The sequence below is a fragment of the Columba livia genome, chromosome 2 (assembly GCF_036013475.1).
Source record: "Columba livia isolate bColLiv1 breed racing homer chromosome 2, bColLiv1.pat.W.v2, whole genome shotgun sequence".
Lineage (NCBI taxonomy): Eukaryota > Metazoa > Chordata > Aves > Columbiformes > Columbidae > Columba > Columba livia.
In genome coordinates this window covers 42,907,392-42,932,585 of record NC_088603.1, presented here as the reverse complement: position 1 = coordinate 42,932,585, position 25,194 = coordinate 42,907,392, and positions in this window count along the sequence as shown.

Genomic DNA, 25,194 nt, shown 5'->3' with positions numbered 1-25,194 from the left:
CAATGTCAATTTGATGCTTTGCAGCTACAATACTAGAAAACAATGTGGTTAAAACCAAATGGTACCTAAAACACATCGGTGGTCCTACCACAGTGAACTGTGATGAAAAGGCAAATCGTGAGAGACTTCCTGGAAATCACCAACGTAGGTAACACAATTACTAGAATAAACTATGAGCTATTGGGTAAAACCATAAAACCTTATTTTTTCCTTAAGTGCTTCATATTGCCTGCTAAGAATTCCTCCCTAGTCTGTGAAGAAGCTATTTATTAAAACTGTTTATTTTGGCTTACTCACTTTTAATCTTTCTCAGAATTTTGACCTTAACTCATGGCTACTTTATTTTTCTTACTAGTTTATTGTGAGAGATTTTATCAGAAATCCTTTTGAAAAATTAAAGTAAATTACTTCCCCAAGATGCCCTTTGTACACTGTACTGTTGAATCAAAGAATTTCACCCATCAAGAACGCATGATTTACTCTTGTGGCAACCAGGCTGGTTTGATCTTACAAGCATTTCATTACTTTGTCCTTAACTATAATCTGTCAGTTTTTCTAATACTGAAGTTTGCCAGACTGTGATACCTTAAGACATTCCAGAATCCTTTTCCATGATGGGAACAGTGCTAGACACTCGACATTGTTTTCAAACACAGATTTTTTTTTTACTGTAAGAATCCATAGATGTTATAGTCACACAGTTTATGTTACCATTTTGCTCTTTGAGTTCTTTCATTTTTCAGTCACAAGCAAACTGTAGCAAAGAAGTATTTTCAAAGATAAAAATCACTAGCCAGACAACTGGCCTAAATGAGGTGATATGTTACTTAAAATTTTTCTTAACATTAATATGTAATTATCTGAAACTTAAAAAAAAAAAAAAAGGTTGTTAGAAATATAAATGTTTTGAGAATAATTTCAGTGATGTTTTTATTTTTTAAAAGAATTATTTTTAATTATTGCAAATATAGCATAAAATCTTTTCATTGAAAAATTCCTGTAGGGGTGATGACCATTTATGCTGTAGAATAGCAAAGTGAAAACCTTCACATTTAATATTAATATTTTATCTGTCTCTTTCTGCCTCTTTCTTAATTCCATTTTTATCCACTTTGTTCTGTTTCTCTTTTTCTTCCCTACTCCTGGGGGTGGGAGGAGAGAGATGTGCTTTGATCTTAATTATATTTTGTAGGTTTTTCTTTTTAAAGTATAATTTTAGTTGTAGGGCAGTGAAATGAGTATACTTGGGGTGTTCTCTAACATATCTAAAAGCTGTGTAGCAGCTAATACTCCTCTGGACACACTATTTTTGAAGTGAAAAAACTCTAAGACACAACTTGGAGTTTGCAAAGCTGAATTTTCCGGTACTGAATTTAAACCTAATGTTAACCAAAAGGGATTACATAGAAGATCAAAGAACAATGAAACTTCATTATTGTTTAATACTGAAAAAAGGAATGTAGTCAAGATTGCACACTTGAAATGTAGCTTCTGACTGCGGAAAGATTTGCGTAAATCAGTCCCAGCATGTAAAGATACAGCATTTTGCTGGAATGCTTTGAAAACTGAAGATGTGTTTAGAATCAGAGAAGCTTGTCTGTTTTCATTTTAACAGTTATCTAAACAGTCATATTTTGGTGATCTAAAATTTTGTAAAATCTCAATAAAAATATTCTCTGTGAAAAAAATAAATACAACTTCAGTTTTCAACCTTGAACACACAGAAAGCTTATTAGCAACTGGATCATCTCATGTAATGCTCAGTTAAAATAATTATTCCTTTGAATATTTCAAACTATTTCATTAAGAATCAGTAACTATGTGAGCAAGTGGGCAACATGCAAGTACTTAAGCAGGGGACTGGTGATAGCAGTAGTGATACAGGTTGCCTGATTCTTTGGTGGCTGGATTCCCAGATGTATTACAAAGTAAATGCTAAGGATCTGGCTTTGAGCAACCTGATGTAGTGAATGATGCCCCTGCCCATGGCAGGGGATTGGCCTAGATGATCTTTGAAGGTTTCTTCCAACCAAACCATTCTATGATTCTCTGAAAAAAAATAAACCTATCAACGCAACATTTCTTATATTCTGTCATTATTTTGGTACCATCTTAGCATATGAAAAAATCAAAACAAACCAAAACAACAAAAACAACAAACCAACATCTATCAAGAATCCTGTGAATCCTTATGTATCCCATAAAGGGCCACGATGTTATTCTGCACCATGCAAAATAATGGATCTTCAAAACATGGTTAATTATATGACTGTGTGGCCCTACAGTATTTTTCCCATTATCAGGTAGGTTCCAGTGTACTCTTCAAAGCTGAGGTACCATGGTTCTGAAGATGGTATTGATAAAAAAATTGAGTAAAAAATATTGAGTAAAAAAATATTGAGTAAAAAAATATTGAGTAAAAAAATATTGAGTAAAAAAAGCAGTTGCTTATATAGCATATGTAGTAGTGGTATGAGACAGTATTCAGCGCATCTCCAGCTTCAAAATGTTCTCCCATTAACGATGATGAGCCAGCACTGTGCCCTTGTTGCAAGGAAGGATAATGGTATCCTGGGCTGCCTTAGGCAAAGCACTGCCAGCAGGTTGAGGAAGGTGATCCTTCCCCTCTACTCAGCACTGGTGAGGCCACACCTGGAGCACTGCGTCCAGTTCTGGGCTCCTCAGTACAAGAGAGCCATGGACATACTGGAGAAGATCCAATGAAGGGCCACAAAGATGGTTAAGCAAGTGGAGTATGTTTCCTGTGAGGAAAAGCTGAGAGAGCTGGGACTGTTCAGCCTAGAGAAGAGAAGGCTCAGGCAGATCTTATCAATGCATATAAATACCAGAAGGGAAGGTGCAAAGAGGACAGAGCCAGGCTCTTTCTAGCAGTGCCCAGTGACAGGACCAAAGGCAATGAACACCAAACGAACTACAGGAGATTCGCTCTGAACACCAGCACAGGTTGTCCTGAGAGGCTGTGGACTCTCCAGCCTTGGAGTTACTCAAAAGCCATCTAGCTATTGTCCTGGGCAACCAGCTCTAGGTGAGCCTGCTTGAGAAGGGGAGCTGGACAAGATGAAATCCAGAGGTCCCTTGCAACCACAACCATTCTGTGCTAATCCTATCATGATGAAGAAACTTGGCCACTAACAGAAGCAAAACAATGCAATGGTACAAAAGCACAAAGTTTTTGCCCAGATTTTCCTGCACCTTGGATGTCTCCTGAAATATAAAAACCTTTCAAAGCATTTGTAGTTATAAAGATCTGGTATTGAAGAACTGCAGCAAGAATATGTTGAGATAAAATACTCTTGGAGATTGAAAACTGCCTAGAAATAAGAGAGGCAACGCTCTGTGAATGCAGCACACTGATGACACAGAACAGCTTTCTGTGCCTTCTGAAGGTCACTAAACTATACCGATAATTACAAAGATAATTTTTCATTTGAAGATTACTTGACTGTGGTCAACTGGGTACCCAATATAAGTGTACACTCCTTTCTGGTACTGCTGTTCCTCCCATTTTCTTTAAAAGGGTTTGTGGGAAGAGGTCAATTTTCTAAACAAATTTTATAAAAATTATCCCTATTTTTTTGCATTTACATGCTCACTTTCAAGAAATATGATTGAAATCTGATATATGAATGCCTGAATAACAAATTACAGTGCAATTATTCTGTCCAGAATTGTTTTAAAAATTAAGAGATAAAATAATCAGAAGATTATGTTCTAAAGTACCTAACGCCATAGCAAAATCATCCAAAAGACAAAGATAATGATGAAAATTTTGTAATTGTTAGAAGGCCTTTCAGGAAACATTGGAAGAAAACAACTTTTTTGAAGGAGATAAAGTAAGTAGTAAATAGCAAAGTTAGTATTTTATCCCATTTTGCTTTGAACATTTGGAGACAGTTTATTTATTCTGAGACATAATGAAGGAACAAAAAACCCCGTCTTCTTTACAAATATAGGATATACCACTGCCATCATTTTAGTTTATTACAACTCAGTCATTGCTACAATTTTTCTGTCACAAATAATTCAGAATCCAAACATAAACTCTTTACCTAATAAATGTGTAGGTAAAGCCAAAAGACAAATGCTTTTGGACTTTCTTTTCTGAGTTCCATCCCCAGGTACTGGATGTCTTGCATCAAATGCCTTCAGGACAACTGACTTCAACTACATGAAAATAGACTTACTGCATTCAACTTAGTTGAATATGCATTATTTGATACCACAAAATAGAACTTTTGGTTTCGCACATTTTGGAAAGAATTATAATAAATTTCAGTTGAAGAAATGCCTTAGGCCAATGTGGTTGTCCTCAAAGCACATTAACAGACAATGCACAAGTCCAAGGCTTCTCTTAAAGCAAAGATTATGACCTGTTGCCTTATAAATGCTGTTAACTTCAATCTGATCTCCCTCTGCACATAAACACAAAACCACTCTGTCAAAAGAATCAGCAAAGCTTTCAGAACATGCAAAATACTTCAACACTGTACACCTCTCCCCAGTCACTTTTTAAAGTAGATATACATCCATAGAAAAAAGAAAAATAATAATAATTACAAAAAAAAAAAAAACCCACACCAAACCAAACAACAAAACAAAATAAAAATAGAACACTGCAGGATTTAATGACCCCTTTCCAAGGGTGGGGAGGGGGCAGGAACTGCCCACCCCTTTCACACCATGGTATACTTTGATTCAGAAATGGCCCCTGCAACACAGGTAAAAAGAATACCTTCCAAAATATGCTCAAGAGGCTCTACAAACAGTGCACATGAGGATGCTTTTCAATGCTAATACATGTAGATTATGTAAATACAGCCTTACTGTGTCTGGCCTAAAGTACCATGGTGAGCAAATAAAAACAAGAAACAGAAGAGAGCTGAGAGAGCTCAAGTATGTCAAAAGCATTTCTTTTACAAGGCCTTCCTATAATAAATAGTATAATGGGAACTGAACAGCCTATAATAAGATATAACAAGCCTTGGGCTTCCCTGGGGTACTACTGCCAGGAGGAAAGAGCAAAAGAAATGTTCTCTCATGTCCAAAGACAATGCTGACCACTAATGTTTCAAGGGCTGTGAAAGGACCAGAGCATGACAGAGTCTAAAAACTGTCCCAAGTTACAAGCAGCATTTCTCTGAAAAAAGTTCATTTGTCATTTGACTATTATCCAAAATGTTTATTTTTCAAATAGAAGAAAGTATATAGAATAACAAATAATAACGAATATTGAGTTATAATGCGATATTTTAAAATATACTGCAATAGGCTGAGAAATCTTCATGAGATATGGAAATATCATTCTTCAAAATCATTCTGAAATAAATCACATAAAAAAGGCAACCAAATATATGTTCTTACAGATTCCTGATGTTTAATACCAAACTTCCATGGCAAACAAAGGGTTGAAGCACACACGCAAAGTGGGGACCTACTCAGGCATTATCTTTTCCATTTCAAATGTTGTATTTGTGTGTCTGCTGCTCATAGTTAAGTTTGTAACACCCACTGGAACAGCAGGTCTATACAATCAAAAACGTTTGCTGTGGGGTTGTCATTCTCATTTGACTCTTACAGTTCATAATTTCCACATACCACCATATATACTAAGACTATATAAGTTACCATTTTCCACAGTTCTTCAAATTAATTTCCTATTCACGAGATAGAGCTTGTATTAAATCCAGGTGTAACAGTTGGGCAGACAATGAGGCAGAAGGGAGTAGCTCTGGCTTTTTTTCTAAAGGTCTGAACATAGAAGTACACGCATTAAGAATATGCTGTCGAGGCCTACAGAAAACAAACACAATCTGTGCATCCTGCCTTGTCTGAGAAGAGCAGCAGAAACGTTGATACAATGTGAAAATGAGTTTCCACATTTGACTCCCCTTGATACACTGGATATATACATATATATATATATATTTAAAAAAAAAAAGTCTTTCTCAGAAAATAACAGATGCAGCCCTTTTGAATTGCAATGCTCTGGACTTGATCCATGTCAGAGTGATCAAAGCAACCAATTCTCACTGATCAAATGAGCTACCAGAAAATATAGCTACTTAACTGGACATGTGGACCGAGTAGCAGTTCTGGCTAATATAGTATATATAAAAGAACTTAAACTAGGCCAAGAGTTGTCTTCCTTTTTACAGACAGGTCAAGTGACTGCAGAATGAATAGTACTGCACCCCTGCCATTTCTGCATGCCAACAAGAAAAGATTCAAATTTTAGTATTGAAAATACACAGCATTCCTCATAGGAGGAGGTAGTTATCATATATGCAGTGCTTGGAGTTCTCAGCAACATAACTTGGTTTTAGAAACATTTTTTATTAATTTCCTAAGAATTTTAATATTGCATTTTATAATTGTAAATGAATATACTTCCAAAATGCAAGAATGCCTCTAGTCATCAGTTATCAGAAATATATATGTATACTTCGTACCTTTTTTCCTTGTATCTCTTCATTCTCTCTATATATGACTCACAAAATGTTTTAAAACAACAGCTCTGCAACATGCCTCAGGATTAGTTCCAGATATTTTAAAATAATTGCTGTGTCAGAGATAATTAAAAAGAAATATTTAGCTAGTATATACATTATTCTTTTCTGCAATATTATTTCTATTATTTGATAATTTAAAATATTTGTAAGAAAAATTATTATTTTAACCATAAAAAAGGGTTTGACATTGTCAAAGCATATAGAACCAAAAATAAATTCAGCTCTCATTGACACTGATGTGAGTACAGAGTAACTGTCTTTGCTTTAGGTTAGGACATAACTTATCCCAGAGTTTTCACCTATTTGAAATACATGAATAATATTCAAATAATTGTATCTGAATATGAAATTATTGGCTAAATAGTATAACTTACATTAGTAGAAACATCATTAAAAGCAAATACTTAAGACAAACCTTTTATTTACACACACAAATCAAAACAGACACCTTCACCTTTTGGGGCAGAACATTCTGCAAGAATGATTACAAAACACATGAAAAAGTGAAGTTCCTAAGGTTGAAAGGACTACTTTTTCTTGTTGTCTCGGTGCTTTTTCCTCCTCTTTCTCTCAGATCCAGTATTAGGGTAACTGCAGTAGTTCTACCTGGAGACAATAGGGTTCTGGGGACAAGGTACCATACATGGCCATCTTCCATATTTCTATACATTGGTATAAGACAAGTGTAACAGGAGAATGTAATATATATGTTTGTTTATATGTTAAAAAAAAAAAAAAAGTCTATTTCATGTTTACCACAGGTACTTTTTCATTGTGCCCACTGAAAATAAGATAATTTTAAACTGGTCATACTAAACACAGTTAGTATTATTATTACCTCTGTGGCCAAGCACCACATTGGCACACAGGAAATCATTAGGTATTTTACTGCTGTCCAACATGTTTGCATGAACTAATTTTATAACATACCTGCAGTGATGGAAGAAGCCAAAGAATTATTGCTGTTAGCTATTTTTAATACAATGTAGTCAGCAGATAATTGTGTTTGCCTTAATGTTAATTAATGCCCCTCCTACTGTGTTTTAAAAGGAAGTGCATCAGCAGGAAGCATTTAATTTACAGCAGCTTCTTGCTGTTTATGTGAAAATCAGCTATGAGAATACCAAATGGTTACTTTATGTATGATTTATTTCTTCCTTATCAATAAAAATTCCTCTTTTAGAAGAAAATCTATATACCAAGTAGCAGGGAGAAATATTTTAAAAATACATGAAATGTCAAAAGTTCACTTTTTTGCATTTATTGCAGCCTATACTCAGGTTGTTTTAGAGTATTAAGAATACTTGCGAAACTGTGTCCCTCAAAACTTTAGCTAAGGAAACATAGTTGTACATAACAATAATAGATCATAAAATCTAATACTACTAATCACTTTAAATGTTATTACTGAGGGCGCTCATCAAGAAATCTGAAAAGCAAAAAGGGAAGTATTTTTGAATACTGCTTTTATTATTTTAGGAATCACAGAATCACAGAATCGACTGGGTTGGAAAAGACCTCAGAGATCATCAAGTCCAACCCTTGGTCCAACTCCAGTCCATTTAGTAGATCATGGCACTAAGTGCCATGTCCAATCTCAGTTTAAAAACCTCCAGGGACGGTGAGTCCACTACCTCCCTGGGCAGGCCATTCCAATGCCTGACCACTCTCTCTGTAAAGAATTTCTTTCTAATATCCAGCCTAAATTTCCCCTGGTAGAGTTTAAGCCCATGCCCCCTTGTCCTATTGCTAACTGCCTGGGAGAAGAGACCAATCCCCACCTGGCTATAACTTCCCTTCAGGTAGTTATAGAGAGTGATGAGGTCACCTCTAAGCCTCCTCTTCTCCAGACTAAACAACCCCAGCTCCCTCAGCCTCTCCCCATAGGTCTTGTGTTCAAGTCCCTTCACCAGTCTTCTCTGGAAGTTTTGTCTTGTTTTCTTGCTGGGGAGCCAACTGCATTTTCTCTTTGTCCAATAGACTGTCCAATAGTCCACATATTCATAAATACAACCTGTGGATATGCTTACACAAAATTCTAGACAGTATTTTCAAGGGCTTTTTAAACTGGACCATGGCTAGCCAGTTTGGAATGACAAGGAAACAGCAAAATAAAACAAATCATTGCCATTTAGCCTCTAGTATACTGGTAGAATCACAATAGGGGGTTATTTAACTTATTTTCTTACACTTCTACTTACTGTAATTCACAGTCACGTCATAGATCTACCTAAAAAAGTTTTTAACCTCAAAAATACATGCTCTAGAACTGGTTGTGAAGTCTAGCGGTTTGAAGTAATTTTTAATGTATTTGAGAATGGAGTTAGGGTCAAGCAGCTTTTAATTTCCTGTTTCTGCCTGTCAGCTCTTTCCCTGGAAAGCACAGGCACAGCTACCAAAAACAACACTGGCCAAAGAAAATGATGCGAGAGATTGAAGAGGTTTACACATAAACAGCTGGAACTCCACTTGGAATCACTGTGACAAACCAACTCGTGAATACTTCCTCATGTCGAATTAGTGGGAGGAAAAACCTCTTACTGAAATTGCTTCTATGGTTATTGTTTATTTAAAAAATGCTTTTATAATTAACAGTACAGATGAGGTTCAGATTTCTTTAGTTTCCCTTTGTTGACCTCCTACATATGGAACATACAGAACTGTATCTCAACTGCATCTGCTGTTGTTTTCATTGACATAGTCTGGACCAAAAATTAAAGCTTGATAAAATTCACAATGAAAATCTAACTCACTAAAAGTAGCAATAAGTATTTAGCAAAGTGAGCAGATGTGAATTTGGGAAAAGGAATTATTACTCAAGAGTGTTTATAACTTCTGAATAAAATAATTTTATATTTACTTTCTAGGGCCCTTAAAATTTTTAACTATTAACTTATCTGTGTCTTCTCCTTCAAAATACTTTGTTATAGGGATCTTGCAACCACAGGGAGCTTCTTCCTTTCAACAGCACTGTGAATTTACTACTAACAATGATTATATCCCAGAATATGGTTTCTATTTGTCTCTACTCCCTCCTCACTGAAATACAGTAAAAGCACACTTGGATCCACATGAACCATGGATACATAACGACTAGCGGAAGAACATAGAAATAACTTAGGAAACTATTCTGTGTGTTAGTGTTATCAGGTAATGAAGAGTTATTAGTTTATACAGTTTACAAGATTACCTAAAAACATTTTTTCAAGACTGCCACAAAACTTCATATTTTGTTCAAGATCATACCTATTTGTATGAGTTTGTTCTCCTTAAGAGAGTAAAAATAAATGCTGGTATTTGTGTGACAATTAGCTTTAACACTATTGTATGTTAATACATTTGGCTACAAAATGAACATGAACCTACAGATAAATTTATAATTAGAGAAGTTTTTCCAATTAAAAAGTAAATGAGAGGCTACACCAAGCATGTATGTGTAAAAGGTCAAGATTTGAGAGTTTTGCTTGTACAGTTAAGACTTGATACATTGGCTGAAACATAGTGGGGATTTTTCTCTACAAGTACCAAAAGGCGAGGGTAAAGAAATCTATGCTAATGGACACATGACCAAAAGATTAGACATTGCAAAAGGAAAGAAAACCTATTTAATATTAAAAAGCTGCTCATCATCACCAGTTTTCCTTAGATTGACTTAGTTTCCTGATACTACAGAGAAAGTAAATTCTTGATCATTTGGTTAAGACAACTTGGTGATGTGGGTCTCGTCTCTGGCTGCCACTTACCTATGGGATAACACGTTTCATTTCATTGAGTCTCCATCTTCCTTCTAATTATCTGTCAGCTCTATTTATACACATATTGAAATACTTGGAAGTGTATTTCAGTGTATTTCTACAGTGTTCCAGGGAGTAGGCTTTTTAATGTACTTAATACATACCATAAAAATTTACCATTATTTATTAAAATTTTCTAAATTAGTATAAAGTAAGGAAAACCAGGTAAATTTATGGTGGTATTTCCAACAAATGTTAGGTAAGTAATAATGAAAAAATACTAATAGTTCCCAATCAGTTCAGAAGAACAAACCAACCAAGCAATAAAAAGCTTTGTTTTCAAGTGCTGCTTGTGCTAACACTTAAAATCTCAAGCTACATCTGTGTGTTAAAGTCAGCTTAAGGAGTTCCTGCCCACACCAGATCTTGAACCGCTCTGCACAGCTGAGATTTGTCTTTGCAATTGTTTCTTTCTAGGACCACAACATAAGCCCTGTTTGCACTTCTGTGCAAACAAATAGAAATCTAGGCGCTCAGATTTTGCCTGTGATTACATAAATATTACATGCAGTTCTCAGAAAGTCACTGTTTTAGAGAATTTGTAATTTAATTGTGTCTTAACCTTTTTTATTATATACCTAAGACAGTAAAGTTCCTTTTCCTTCATCAAGCCTTTCTCTCTCATTCCCAAACCTCACGAATTTCAGATCCTATCAACCTTGTCAAAAATGCCTTTGGGCATTTGTAGAAAATCAGTAGTCATTGATACTTGTTTTTCAAATGCTTAAAAGCACAGGAAGTCCTGAAGTTGCTACTTAGAAATGCAATCAAATGAAAACGCATCACTGTTCTCCAGGTCTGTTTATTCCACATCTTCAGTCACACCAGTGTTACTGGTTATAACAATAATTATTACTTTCCCTCCTTATAATAGTAACAACTATGTAGTTAAAAGAGTGTGAATTACATGTTTTATATTATAATTTATCTGATTCTCCATACTCTCAGTCCTACAGTATTGTTCTATTAGGTTCTATTGTGAGTGTGGCCTATCTGCAAACCTCTTACTTACTGGTAATAACATATTCAACAACCTCAGCTTTTGTGTTCTATATATATTTTGAAGAAATTGCAATTTATATCTTTTCAATGTGTAAATTTAACTTATTTTTAGGGTGATACTATTTTTTTGCCTTCTTAACACTCTTTTGTTCACTGTAGATTTGAACTGTTTGCAAGTTCAAGCAAACAAGGACTGACTGCAAAACCAGCAGTATGCAAAGTCCTGCAGTCCTTTTTAATAAGTGATTTTTATAAAATGATGCTGTACAAAGAACAAGCATTTTTAGTTAAGAGCAGCAGAAATAGCTACAGAAATCTCCATGTTTCTGTTGAGGTTTGTTCTACTAGATTGTGTATTTTTTAACAAGAAAGCTTATCTAAGAAGTATGATACCAATATGCCAATTATTTTTTAAACACCTCTAGTGAGAATATACTTCATATCAATTAACATGGTGCGTTAGTCCTAGCTGCTGTAGCTTTTTCCTACACGTTTTTCTATAGGGCAAAATGGTGCCCTGAAAACCTGCGGAAGCAATATGCCACTATTTAGCAAGTTCAACATTAAAAATAGAATAGATAGTATCTCCATAACCTCTAGTGGATCATTGTAAAAGCCACCAATTTGGCATGATTTAACATGACACATAAAAACTGCTGTGAATGGAATAGCAACAATATTACAACTTTAAAAGAATATTATATAATGTAAATTATACAGAAGAGCTCACTCACATTATCTTCAGCACTAAAATAAATTTCTTTCTTATAGCTCTTTCCAGTGCAACTCAAAACATGAAGCTTTCTAAATATCCTATTTAATGACTAATATCATGCAGAATTCATCCTGGACATCTGCTCTAATTGACAAATCCAGATGAACTTTGTACTTTCTGCTTCAAATTTTGCCCTTACAGAATGAAATTATGTAATGATATACTATTATGTTTAGCCTCACCACATTTCTAAAATAAGCATTTCCTAAACCCCTTTTATGTTCAAATAAATGATCACAAGTATTTTTGACCAAAAATACTCCAGATAAATATATCGCAGAACTCCAGGCAAAGCTTAAGTACCATAGTGCCCACTTACGCTTTCATTATTTCATTACTTAGAAGGCAAAAGTAAAGGCTTCTCCAGTAAGATTCCATAACATATTTTTCTGTTCTTGAATCAGGTGTCAAACATAAAATAAGTATCATTCTGGTTGAACACCAGAGAGTATTGTATTCTCTTTACTCAGTTCTGTAAGAAACAGTGGATTTCCTGTCCTTAAATCCTCAAGATTTTTAAGCAGATTCATGACATTGAATCAGTTTCAATTTTCTGCTAGTGACATTGTCAATTTATTTGTCTCAAAAGAGAGTACTCATTAAACAATTTTGTTATTAAAAGTGTACTAGATGATAATCCATTAATCCATCTGTCAAAGACTGCTTATCCATATTTAATTCTCTCATCTAGGTTAAGATTTCTCTTAAAAGGTCACAACTAATTCAGTCCTCTGACTTTCACATTTTGCACAATGTCAACGAATGTTACTGCAATAATCAGTAGTTCTGTGCTTTTAAAGTGAAAATGTTCCTAAAGTGAAAAAAAGCTATGTTTATCTCTCCATTCATTCTTCTTTTTCCTCAAATAGTGATAACTTCTACATTGTTCAAATAACACACAAACAACTGATATGACACGGGTAAACCAAAGAAGAAAGTGATAGAATTAAAGATTTTAAGGTGCAAAATTCTTAATCTCACTCATTTTTATTTCCTATTCCTTCTAATAGTTTAATTAAAAAATTCTTCCTTAATTATTCACTAATGAAGACTGGAGAGATACAGAGGGTTAAATAATTTTCCTTTTTTTACACTGAATGTAAGTATAAAACATAGAACTCATACATTTTTTTAAGAAAACCCCAGAGATTCCCATGCCAGAATAACTTCAAGCACAGGCCTATCTACTCCTACACTTGGTACGGCTGACAAAATCAGCGCCACAGCTATTCTCTCTGTCTGCCCATGTTTCTCAGTGAATTTTTGTCCATTTCCATGAAACTTGTCTCCCCCAACACTTCCCTGTATAGTCTACAACTGAATTCCCACATATAACAGAAGTGCGACATTTTGCCTTTTTAAGTGGCTACTGCTATTTTTACAAATGCCATTACGTTTTTATAGTTCTTGCAGCACGAAGAAGGCAATGCTCATCTGAAAAAGACTAACTAGGCATTAATTCAGGCTCAAACAATCTTAATAAAATGGCAAATTTTTCTGTATTATAAAAATAAGATAGGGTTTGCAACAGTTTCTGATTATAAAATACCGTATTTTGCAGATTATCAACACAGGAGGGCAAGTTGATTTCATTCTGGAAGGCCTTTTCCTCCTGAGCATAGAAACCAAAAATACGTGTATTGTATGTGGCAAGTGGAAAATAAAGGTTAAGGTTATTTCCTTTCTTTTGCTTTTTGGACGGACTTGTTTTATATTTCAGAATTTTATTAGAGATGTAGGAAAATATCAAGGCCAAAAAGGACTATAACTAAATTAGCATGACCACACTTTCTATATGGGCAAAGAATCTCCTGCCATTAAATTAAAACTAAATGTCTTTGTAAAGATTTCAATTAATGACAACCTGAATCATGTGTTCCAAAGGTTAATTACCCTCACTGTTAAAGATATGCACCTTATTTATTAGTCTGAATTTGTCTACCTTCAGTTTCAAGCTTCTGGATCTTATAATATTCTTTACTGTTTTAAGGCTATTTGTGGACTCTGATCAAATTACAGCTGAATCCTCATTCGAACATATTCAATAGATTGAGTTTTCTAAGCCTCTCTTAATAACTCACATTACAAGAAGCCCACAAACATTCTTACAGCAATTTCTGAACATTTTTTCAATAACTTTTCCTTGTTGAAATATAACAACCATAACTGAAAATAATATTACAGGAATAGTCTAACTTATGCCATTAGCTAATATTGTCCTACTTCTCTATTGCTATACCATTTCCATGCGAGCAGACAGTATAGAGAAAAAGTGATCTACACACCTAAACACATTACTCTGATCTTAGAGTACCAAAGATCTAAAACAACTCCTAAAGAAAATAAACCATTAAATATATGAGGGTAAATGGAAAGTGAGATAAAATGACATGACTACCAAAGTAATCCTGTTAGAAAGACTGGATGTCTTTGATAAAAGACCAAATTTTATGGACAAAGAAAAGGTAGGAAAGGATTTATCCAGACCTCTGCAATATGCTACAAAGAGCTTTTACATAAAATGGGAGTTAATGCTACAGTTGTAAGCAGCGAGGAAGTGGCTATGGAGGAGATGTCAACTCCTGTGTGCTGGGCCTCTTCCCTAGAGTGAGGTTAGTAGCCGATTTCCTCAAAGATCACCTTTGGGAACAATTTTATTAAATATTTTTAAAACCACCTGGCATAAAAAGTAGGAATGATGTCAATGCCTCCTAACCATGTGTCAATAGAGAGAACTGAACTATGATAAAGGAAAAACTGGGTGACTTGGGGACTGGAGTAATAGAAGTGTCATGACATTTAATAATACGAAGTATGAGGTTGGGACACAAGCTCAGCACTCAAGGCTTCTTAGCAGTGTATACCAAATTGGATTTTGATGCCCTCAAGGAGAGGATAAAATTACTTATTTTCTCAGCATGAACAGGCATCAAAACTATATTTCATGGTGATGACAGAGGAGCCAGGACAGGAACATCTTCACTGAAAAGTTTGTGTATTGCTGAGCTAAGCAACATCCCTGCCACCAATAACCGATGGCCACAGTCCCACTGCCTTCTGCACAAACCCCCTTTGACTCAGGATGGGGTCAGTGCATCCTGCCCAAGGAGGACAGAGAGGTGAGACAGGCACATCCCAGGTCAAAAGCACTTCCAGTTCCAGCATCAAATAGCCAAGATCCCAGTGCCTGATGTGCTCACGTCCATCAATGGCCAAATCGTTCTAGAACACCATGGCATCTCCAATCTGGAGAAAGTAAGAGGAGGGTAGAAAAGCCGCAACTGAGTAAAACTTCCCAGTCCTGGTAACACGTGACTATAAAACTTGAAAAACACCCAGTCCTGCTAGAAGCAGAGACTCTAAGCCCTTAAGTCCATCCTCTGTTCTCCATGCTGAAATGAACTGCTTTCTGTTTTGCCATCCCCTTCAGCAGCTGAGTTGACAGGGCTGGGGAAGAGGTGTGGGCAGACGGGGCTGAGTACACAGGCAGCATAATTTCATGTGGCTGCTGCTAATGCTTGCGTGATCTTGGCACCCCAAGCTGCAAAGAGAGAATGAGCTATGGGAGCAATTCTGCACCACCATGGTTTTGCCGACACATCGGTCTGTCACCATATACAACTATTTATGCCTAAATCTAGTTCTGTGACAGTTCCTCAGAAAGCAATACACTGAAAACCTATTAGGGAAATGAAGATCATAACATATTAGTCAATCTCAGGACAACTGAGCCACCAATGTGATGCAACCCTACAAGGCAAACATGACCTTAACAGTAGAGTAAGAGAAGTCTTTATGCTATTTTACATTGCATTCATGAGCTCCTGTGTCTATGGCTATGCAGAATTCTGGCAACTTCTATTCAAGAAAAATGGATTTAAACCAGGACATGTGCAGAGAAATGTTAATAGGATGATCAGAGAATGGAAAATCCCTTTCTATAGGAACCAAGTAAAAGAACTTATGCCTACAAAAAGTGATGTCACACTACATGTTTTCCTTACCCCCAGTTCCACCACTTTTCGTTTCTGCCTCAGCATTACCTGCACCTTTCTACCAAACCAAATGCTCACATATCTATGCAATGAACTGGGTCAAGGAATTAATTACTCATTTAAAAAGCTTTCAATCATCTGTTTCCTGATGGGGTTTATTTTCTGAGCATGTAAGTCTATTCTCGCACACAGAAAATAAGGATTGAAGCGGAGGAAAGAGTAACAATTCCAATTTATGGTGCAAGTGGAGATCACTATTTGCTAATTAATACATGTTTAATGGCAACACCAAGAAGGAACATAGCTGTTTAAACACACAAAACAACACAACACAAACCCAAAGAAAATTATTATATCACAAACCATTTCAGGCTGGAAATCAGAAGGCTTCTAGCTATTAGTTTGCATGCCCATGGGAAATGGTGGGTTAATTCTTTGTTTTGCTTTGCTTGCATGTTTGGCTTTTGCTTTACCTATTAAACTGCCTTTATCTCAACCTGTGAATTTTCCCACTTTTACTCTTCTGATTGTCTCTCCCATTGCGGGGGTGGTGCTGAGCTGACAGCTGGGGTTAAACCAGGACATTATGTGACACTAAACAATAGTATCAAAAACTTTCAGCTTGTTTTTTGAAAGATTGCCTTTTTAGATGTGTAGATCAGTGGTCTCTTTAACTATAAAGATTATTTTTAATAAATAATAAATAACATACAGGTAAAAACTTTTTTTTTTTAATTGTGGTTTTCTTCTTTTTCTCCTTTTAAAATTTCTTTGCGTATGTTTCATAATCTAGATACTAGTACCGTAGCACATATTTATAAACTAATACATATAAAAATAATATTTTTTACTGAGAGCTACGTGACCGAATATGTTTCATTCTTTTTTTTCAACCTTTGTTTAACACTTTGTGATATAGCAATTCAAAGGTCTGGTTCTAAGTTCAGTTTATTCTGATAATTGGTTTTAATGGGTTCCATAAGCAAAAAACATACCTCACAAAGATGCATAGATCCCAATGGAAGACATACATTGTTGCCTGTGCTTACTAAACCATGATACTAATTTTTCAATCCCAACCACAATTTTTGCAAAGGTTTTGCTTTGAGATCGGGCTAGTAAATTAACATCTTCCTTGATGTCAATCAATTGTTCTTCCAAAATAATTGGAAGGTGTTACATGTTTATATTTTTAACAAATAAGTTCAAAACCCACTGAAGTTCTAATTTGGAATTTTTTTTAAGAAGTTAGAAAATTTGGCACCTATCCTTTTGAAGTATACAGATACTAAAGATTTTATAGGTGACACATTTACACTGTGTTCAGCAACAACAACAAAAGACAAAAAGAGGGGAACTTACCCAAACATCTGTTGTCAAAATGCTCTCTCCATACTGCAAGTTTATTTTGAAAAGCAGTTACTTTCTCACTCATCATTAAAACGTCACCTTCACCTTGAAGGGACACATGTTTATTTTTTGGATACACATATTAGGTAGCAAACTACTCACAAACACCTGTGATCACCAAAAAGGTCAGCAAATTTGGAACACTTGTCTTATTTTTTAAAAATGTGTAAAATTTTACAATTCTTTTAAGCACTTTGCCACTAATGAACCTTTGCATGGTACAAGAGATTTTCATGGTCCCCCCCAACTCATTGCAAAGTCTGGTAAAGATGCTGCTCTTGGAAGGGCTTGTTTTTATAAGGTTGACCACATTGATGTCATCCTGTAGCGCTTTGTGCACTCCTGGCTCCAATGGATTGTGGAACACCCACTCCACCCCCCTCCAGGATACCTCCCGTACCCCACCTGATGTGAGCATCTGACATACAGACCAAGTGATGGCATGAGCATCAATTTGTATAGTAAATATTAGTAAAACTGATTTGATGATTTTTTTGTTTTTAACAGAAAATAAATACAAGTTCTAATATTGTTTTCCCCACATGCCAGTGGAAAATTTTGTGTACCTGCTAATGTGTGCACACTCCATTTTGGAAACCACTGGTTTAGATGATCACTAACCAAATTATTATATCCATATAAAATTAAAATTCTTCACATTTTATTTTTTAACAATAGCTGTAAGAAAATCATGTTTCTATTACTATACTGCAGGCCCTGCTTACAGTGAAAGTTTTCTAGAAGTACCAGTTTCTCTTGTCGAGAATCAGGTGTAGAGTTAAAGAAGTATTGCTACATATATATTTTTTGTTAATTTTATTTTATTATTTAAATAGTAGAACAAGGAATTGCTGGAACAAAGGGAGAGAACAGGGAGGTAACTGAATTATCTTGTTCTACAAAGAGGTTGAAACTTCCATTTTGGGTGAATTTTTTTCTTCTTTTTTAAAGACAGACAAGTTGGAGAAGCTACCAGTGAAGCAAGTATGAGCAAAGTGACCACAAGGAGAATAAGCCACAGAAACAAAGAGGTCATGCTGCTGGTGGCACCTTTTAGTCTGAAGTTCTACTGAAGGGAAAGGAATTTTCCCAGCAAGGCCTAATAAGTCTTAACATTTAAGACTGGCTTATATGTCTGAATGTTGGCTTCATCAAACCCTGAGATGCCATCCAAGTGAGCTCTCGGTTATTTCTGATTGGTTGCAACTACATTCCTACAGCTTGTTTCTCAGACCTAGTTAATACCTGCTTAATTCTGCTTCCCACTCCTGACTAGTCTGCCTGTCAGCTTACTGCTTTTTGAAATGAACTCTTACCCTGTCCTTCAATTTAGTTTACATTTTGATTCTGTGGCTTTCTCATTCCAAGTCTAACTCCCAAATGTGTAATTTTTTTTAGATTCTCTGTGCTACTCCTAATTTCTATTTCAACTTTGGCTCACCTTAACTTTGTTTCCAGCCTTGATTCCAGTCCAGCAGCAATTACTAAGCTCAGCTGTCTATTTATAGTACCTACCCCCAGATGACAGTTGTTCGATATCACGTGAAAATTGGCAGTATAAATCAAGAAGTGAAACTTCCACAAACACTGAACATGTTTAGAAGCCGTTACTTGAAAACATCATCAAAGCAAATTGAACTGAACACTGATGTAATTTTCTACATAGCTACTGAAACATGAATATTCTCTGGGCACCTGTAGGAAATCCAGTGTAGTTCTCTATCTTACACTATGAATGCTGTTCAACTCACATAATGTATTATTTCGGGGCACATTAGGTCTCTGATTAACTATAAAGTTTCAAGCAGATAGGGTGACTTGCATGCTGTGACATTACCTAAGCTAAAATGCAGATTATTCCTACAGTTTTTGAATTAGCAAGATGTTACTTACGAACACTGGTGATTTTGAATCTGAAAAATTTTAAGTGCAAACCAACAGAATTTAAAATTAAGCTTTTTAGCAACTATTTCTAAATCTGATGCAAGTCCCAATACTATTGTTTATTAATCATAAAGTCTTCAATGTAAACCATTACATTAATAAAACAATAATAAAATCTATAGCTGTGATCTGCTTGAACAAACATACAAAAATAAAAGACTGATAGTTTCAAAATCTACTTTACAGCTTCTCTTCAAACCTTATGTCCTTTTGAGATTTCTGGTTTGGCAGCTTTGAAGAAGCCTATCTGAAAGTCTCTGTAATGATAGAAGAGCACTGAACTGAATCTTAGTAATTTGATCTAAATATCTTCCATGAAGGATCAGAGCAGATGGGTTTGGGGATCATGCTTTCCACCTTTTCACAAGAAAAGAAAGTGAATGTCTGTAAATTTTTGGCTTATAAACTTAAGCAAACTTCCACATCTGAAAGCAGAGATAATCTTCAACACATACGTAGCACTCTTGGTTTTTGCTATACCCATATACCAGGACTTGCATCTGAAGCGACCATATGAAGTGAAAAGACTACTTCAAAAATATGGACTCTTATACTAGTTATTTTTCAGATGGCATTGTAACCTGACAGTTCCTATTCAACATAACGTTCGCCTTACCTGGAATACAATTTAATCACACTGGACCAGAAGCATCATTGTATGACACTAACATAAGTTCCATTAAACCCTTCTGGGAGTAGCATTGTCAGGCTAAACTTTGATGGTTTGCTGTTGTGCAAAACCCATCCCCACAGGCTGCTGAACAAAAATCTGCGTCTTCTGCTCCACACCACTCTTTAGGGTGGAGCTCCTGATGAACTACATCCTGCCAGTGAATTATGACAAATAAATCAGCACCTTAAGAGAGTTTTGAAACTGGAGAGACTAAGTCAACAGGAGAATAAAGATTCTCAAGCATATCTTGTTGAAGAAAATTTACTGTTAAGAGTTACCTCTGTGTATACATATTTGTGGAATTAGCAGCCTCTGAATTTACCAAATCCTTAACAAATCTCAGGGACACTGAAATCAGCATTTTAAGCTGGTATTTGTCTTAAATCTTTATTTCCAAATTTAAGTATATTTTAAGCTGGCATAACCAACTGGAAATTCACTCCTTGCCAGTTTAATTTCAATCTTTTTATTGTTTGATCATTGATCAAATGATAGAGCAAGGACAAGCAGGTTAGGGATGAGGACATGTAGTCAAAGGGAAAAGTGGGAATTCCTCCTTCAGTGGCACCGTTCTTGGAAGCATTCATAAAACGTGACTTGGGAATATATGAGAGTAAAGCGGTCACACACTCTTCAACTGTGACATTACCTTGAGCAAAGCAAACTTTGACGCAAAAGAAGCAGTGGTAGAAAGTTTGTGTATATGGTGATAATTCTTAGGAAACCGTCATTATTAACAAGGAAACTACATTTCTTCAAGGACCTCTGTACATTTTTATGGTAACAGTCAGAAACACTGCACACAATATAATGAGGTATAAGTTTTTCTCCAGTTAAATATAGGCAAAAATATTAAGCAAAAGAAAAAGCATAATATTTAAGCAGAATTACTGATTAAGGTACTGACCACTGAAGAAGAGATATTAACTCTGTTATAGTGACTCTACGTATTTTAAATTGTGCATCTACGATAAAGGGAGTAGTACCTAGAATAATTCCAATTCAAGACAGGAATTTCAGTCAGAGTTACCAACAAAGATGGATCAGTTAAGTAGGTAGAAAATCCAACATGTCACCTTAAGAATAGTCGAACTGATAACTTCATTCTCTGAGCACTGCATTCAAAGAGAATAATGTAGGTAGTAACGAGTATGTATTTTTTCAAAGTTTGATAGCTTTTAAGCTTTGGGGAAATGAAATGGTGCGCATGGTTTGATGCGAAATGAGCCTTCGGGAACTCAACACGCAAACTATTAATCCAAAAAACAGAAAAAAAAGAGTTCAAAAGTACAGAGATCGAACAAGACTCCTAAAAAATGAAAACAAACAAACCACAAATGAAACAAACAAACTGCCCACTCAGCTAATTATCTATCTACAAGACAAAGGACTTCCTTTTTTACTCAGAATACTTTCTGATGGCAGATTTTCCGCTGTGTCTTAGACTGAAAGGTTAAGGCCACGGGGTGGCAGCACACAGCACAGCATCACAGTGCAAGTAGGGCCATTTCTCCTTTCATAAGAACTTGCACCCCAAAATAATCTTTCTTGCTTTTTCTTAACACTGAAGTTGTGTAACTGGGATAAATAATGTCAGGACTGAGGAAACATCCGTAATGATAGCGTAAAGGCTGTAGCAGATGAGCTTTAGGATACAGTGCTGGAATGTATGGGGCTAGTATGGAGAAAAAGTGTGCATACAGTGCCGCCAAAATGCTGCTTTGAAGAACTGCTGCTCTTCGAAGAAACCCTTGTTCTTCAAAGATCCATCAGCTGATGGGAATACTGAACTCATTGCCACATCACATAAAAGTTTATATGGGTCAAAAGCAACTGAACAATTTCTGGAAAAGAAAAAAACAAACCAGCAAAATCTGTGCTTGTAAAGGAAAGCCCTAAAGCTACAAACTGTTAGAAGCTGGGAGAGTATCTTAGAGAAGTACTACTACACGCTAGCATTGTCTGCATGCTCTTTGTGGGACATTCTGTACTGACTGATCAGAGAAGGGATGGTGGCCTAGGCAGACCAACAGTCTGACTTGCTACAACTATTCCTATATTATAATTTTGTGTTATGTACACTCATTTTCACCACTTCCACAAGCCCACATTTTCTGGCAGTTTTGTACGCATAGCCTAGTTTCAGAAAGATTATATGTCGAGTTATTTGGAGGAAGAACACGAAGACAGGAAAAATGAAGATTTTGGAATAATGAAACAAAAGGTTGTATATTATGCAAAACCAGGAGAATTTTTTTAAAATAGTAATATATTAGAGTAACTTTCAAGATACGACAAAATAAACTGACATTGGAAAAGAACCACTGTGGGAGGTAGATTGGATTTTTTTTACAACAGCAAATGTCTTGAAATAGAATTCTGTGTCCAGCAAGATCATTCTGACCTGAAGACTAGTGAAAGGGCTCTGAAGAACCCACTTACTGGCAGAAACATTAGCAAGATGACACCCCTTTCAGAGACTTGCCACAACCAAAAGAAAATCAAGAGACTTCCAGAATTCCTATAGGTTTTTCTAACTTATATTTCCCATTTTATTATGTCCACACAAAAATAAACATCTGCAACAACACCAAAAGGGGAAAGCCATTACTTAAAAGAGAAAGCAAAATAGTAAAACTGTGAAGAAAGTCTGAATGAACGCTTGTCACAAAACAGAAGTATTTTGACTACCAAGTTAGCAAATGTAGACAAAATGATAAAGGCAGCTGAAGGCAGAAACATTTGCCATTAAGAAACAGACACTTCTCCAAAGATAATATTAGAGTTCTGGGGGAGGAGAAGGAAAAAAAAGAAATCTTTACAATTAGGGTATTAAAAAAGCAATCAATGTGTTAAAAAGTTACACATTCACAGATGGGGTGTGACATCTAGTGGTCAGGCAAAGTAAGTGCAGTAAAATACAATGCTGCAGAGGACATTCAGTTTTGCTTTCGGTATTTAAAGCAGAGACCCTGCAGCCATGATCAGTGATGGGGGGCTGGGGTGGGGGATAAAAATCAGGAATATACACTACTTATATCACTTTTATATATATACATATATATATGATTATTTCTTGTAAAACTTAAGAAGAGGGGTTATTATGAAAGCCTGTTAGATCTCGAGTTTTAAAGCATCAAGTTCTAGAGTGATACATGAAAGAAATAAATTGTTGATGTAAATGCTGTTCTACCATTAAAACAGACATGCTTTCATTAACACTGTTAAATAGGACTTCGGTTATTGAGGAAAATGGATGAAATTTTGAGCCTACTCTGAACTCAAAGTCACAGACCACCTGAACAATGCCTCTGCAGCTGTGGGTGGAACTGAACTTGAGTTACAGCGCAGACATGCAGTATGGTTTGAGCAAACAAAAGGACACATGGCATCTTAAAGACTCACACAGGGGAAACAAGACCTGTCTTTCCATTTTGAAACTCCTCTGGAACACAACTTTCTCCTAGCTCTTATTTTGGCCCTGAGCACCTTTAAGAGCTATTGAACTCAGCACAGCAAAAGCAATAGGAATAGTTCTGAGATCCTTAAAAGAAAGAGGTATATAGAACTTGTCACAACTTCAACTATTATATTACAGATCCTTGCATTTACCTACTTTCAGGTTTGTGAAGTGATGGAATACTTCATTTTAAAAGTAATATTAACATATAGTTATTGTTGAAGTATAAACATATTGGATAACATGTTCACTGAGACAGCTATACAAATGCAAATTTCCAATGAAACTAAGGAAAAAAATCACACTAGTTGACAGAAATTTAAATCAGAAAAACCACATTTCTTGAATAAAATACAGATAAAGTGACGGAACACATTTTTAAAAAACGTTTTATCTACTTACAATCATTTAGATATTATTTCTTCATGGAATTTGATTTAACAGACATTTTTATTTCACTTGCATGTTGATACAGTTATCTTCTGTAGCGGGAGTAGTAGAACAAGAAATTTTTTAGTATAATAACCTGTTTGTGTTCCTCAGCTCTAATTCATTCTCTGTATTTCCAGCACTTCTAGTTAAAAATATACCACTTGATTAGCTTTCCTTACAGGTTAATAGTTTATTTAAAATGAGTAATGCAAATATAAATTAATGGAACTAATGACTGAACTTTACTCTTGATAGTCTAAAAAATAAATACATAAATGTATCTAATGCATACTCGTAGCTGAGATGGCTCTGTCTAAAGATGTTAGAAGAAAGACATACTTCTCTACCCAAAGATTTATTTTAAAGTGAGGAATGTAATGAAACATGCGAGTTGAAGAATAGCTGGATTTTCGCAATCACCCTCATTTGCTGCCTACAGCCCATATTTTAAGTGGTGAATGCTCCTCTGAGAAGAGCAGAAGCTTGCCTTCTAGGGACAGCCGATATTCTATGGGCTTTGCTCGTGACAATCGTTCTTGGGATGCTCTTTCTCCTGAAGCTACTGTGTCATCTGCCTTTGCTGAATCTGTCCTGTTTCATTCACTTATAATAACCACAAAATATTTCACACCTTTAAACAGTCCTACAAAACTTCTCTATTATGCATTCAAGGGGATTTTCTTTGCTCAAAATCTCAATTAGTATTTGGTCTGGCAGTTTAAAAGATGTTTATATATGACAAGAGCTCAGCAATGTTGCAAATCACAATAAACAACTTCTTCTTAAGCAATTTATAATCTTGACATGAATTTAATATTAGCGAAATAAAATGAGCATATGTATATAAGCTGGCATTTAAGTTGCAAGTCTGCTTTCCTAGATGAGAATGAAATATATACTTGTGGAATATGACAACGTGAGGATTAAAGTCTCCCATTCCTTTTTTTTTTTTTAAAAAAAAAAAAAACTAATAAAAATGCTCTCTTCAGCAACATAAGCAAAGAGCATTCCAAACATTTCATAAGGAAAAAATCTAATTCTCAGAAATAGGATGAAGTCATGTAACAGAATGACTTTTATGACAAGGACAGAAGTATTACTAAGACCTTTCAGAAGACTCCTAGCAAAGGCATAAGGTAAGTTCAGCAGGAATACAGAAGAACCCAAATAAGAGGCCCA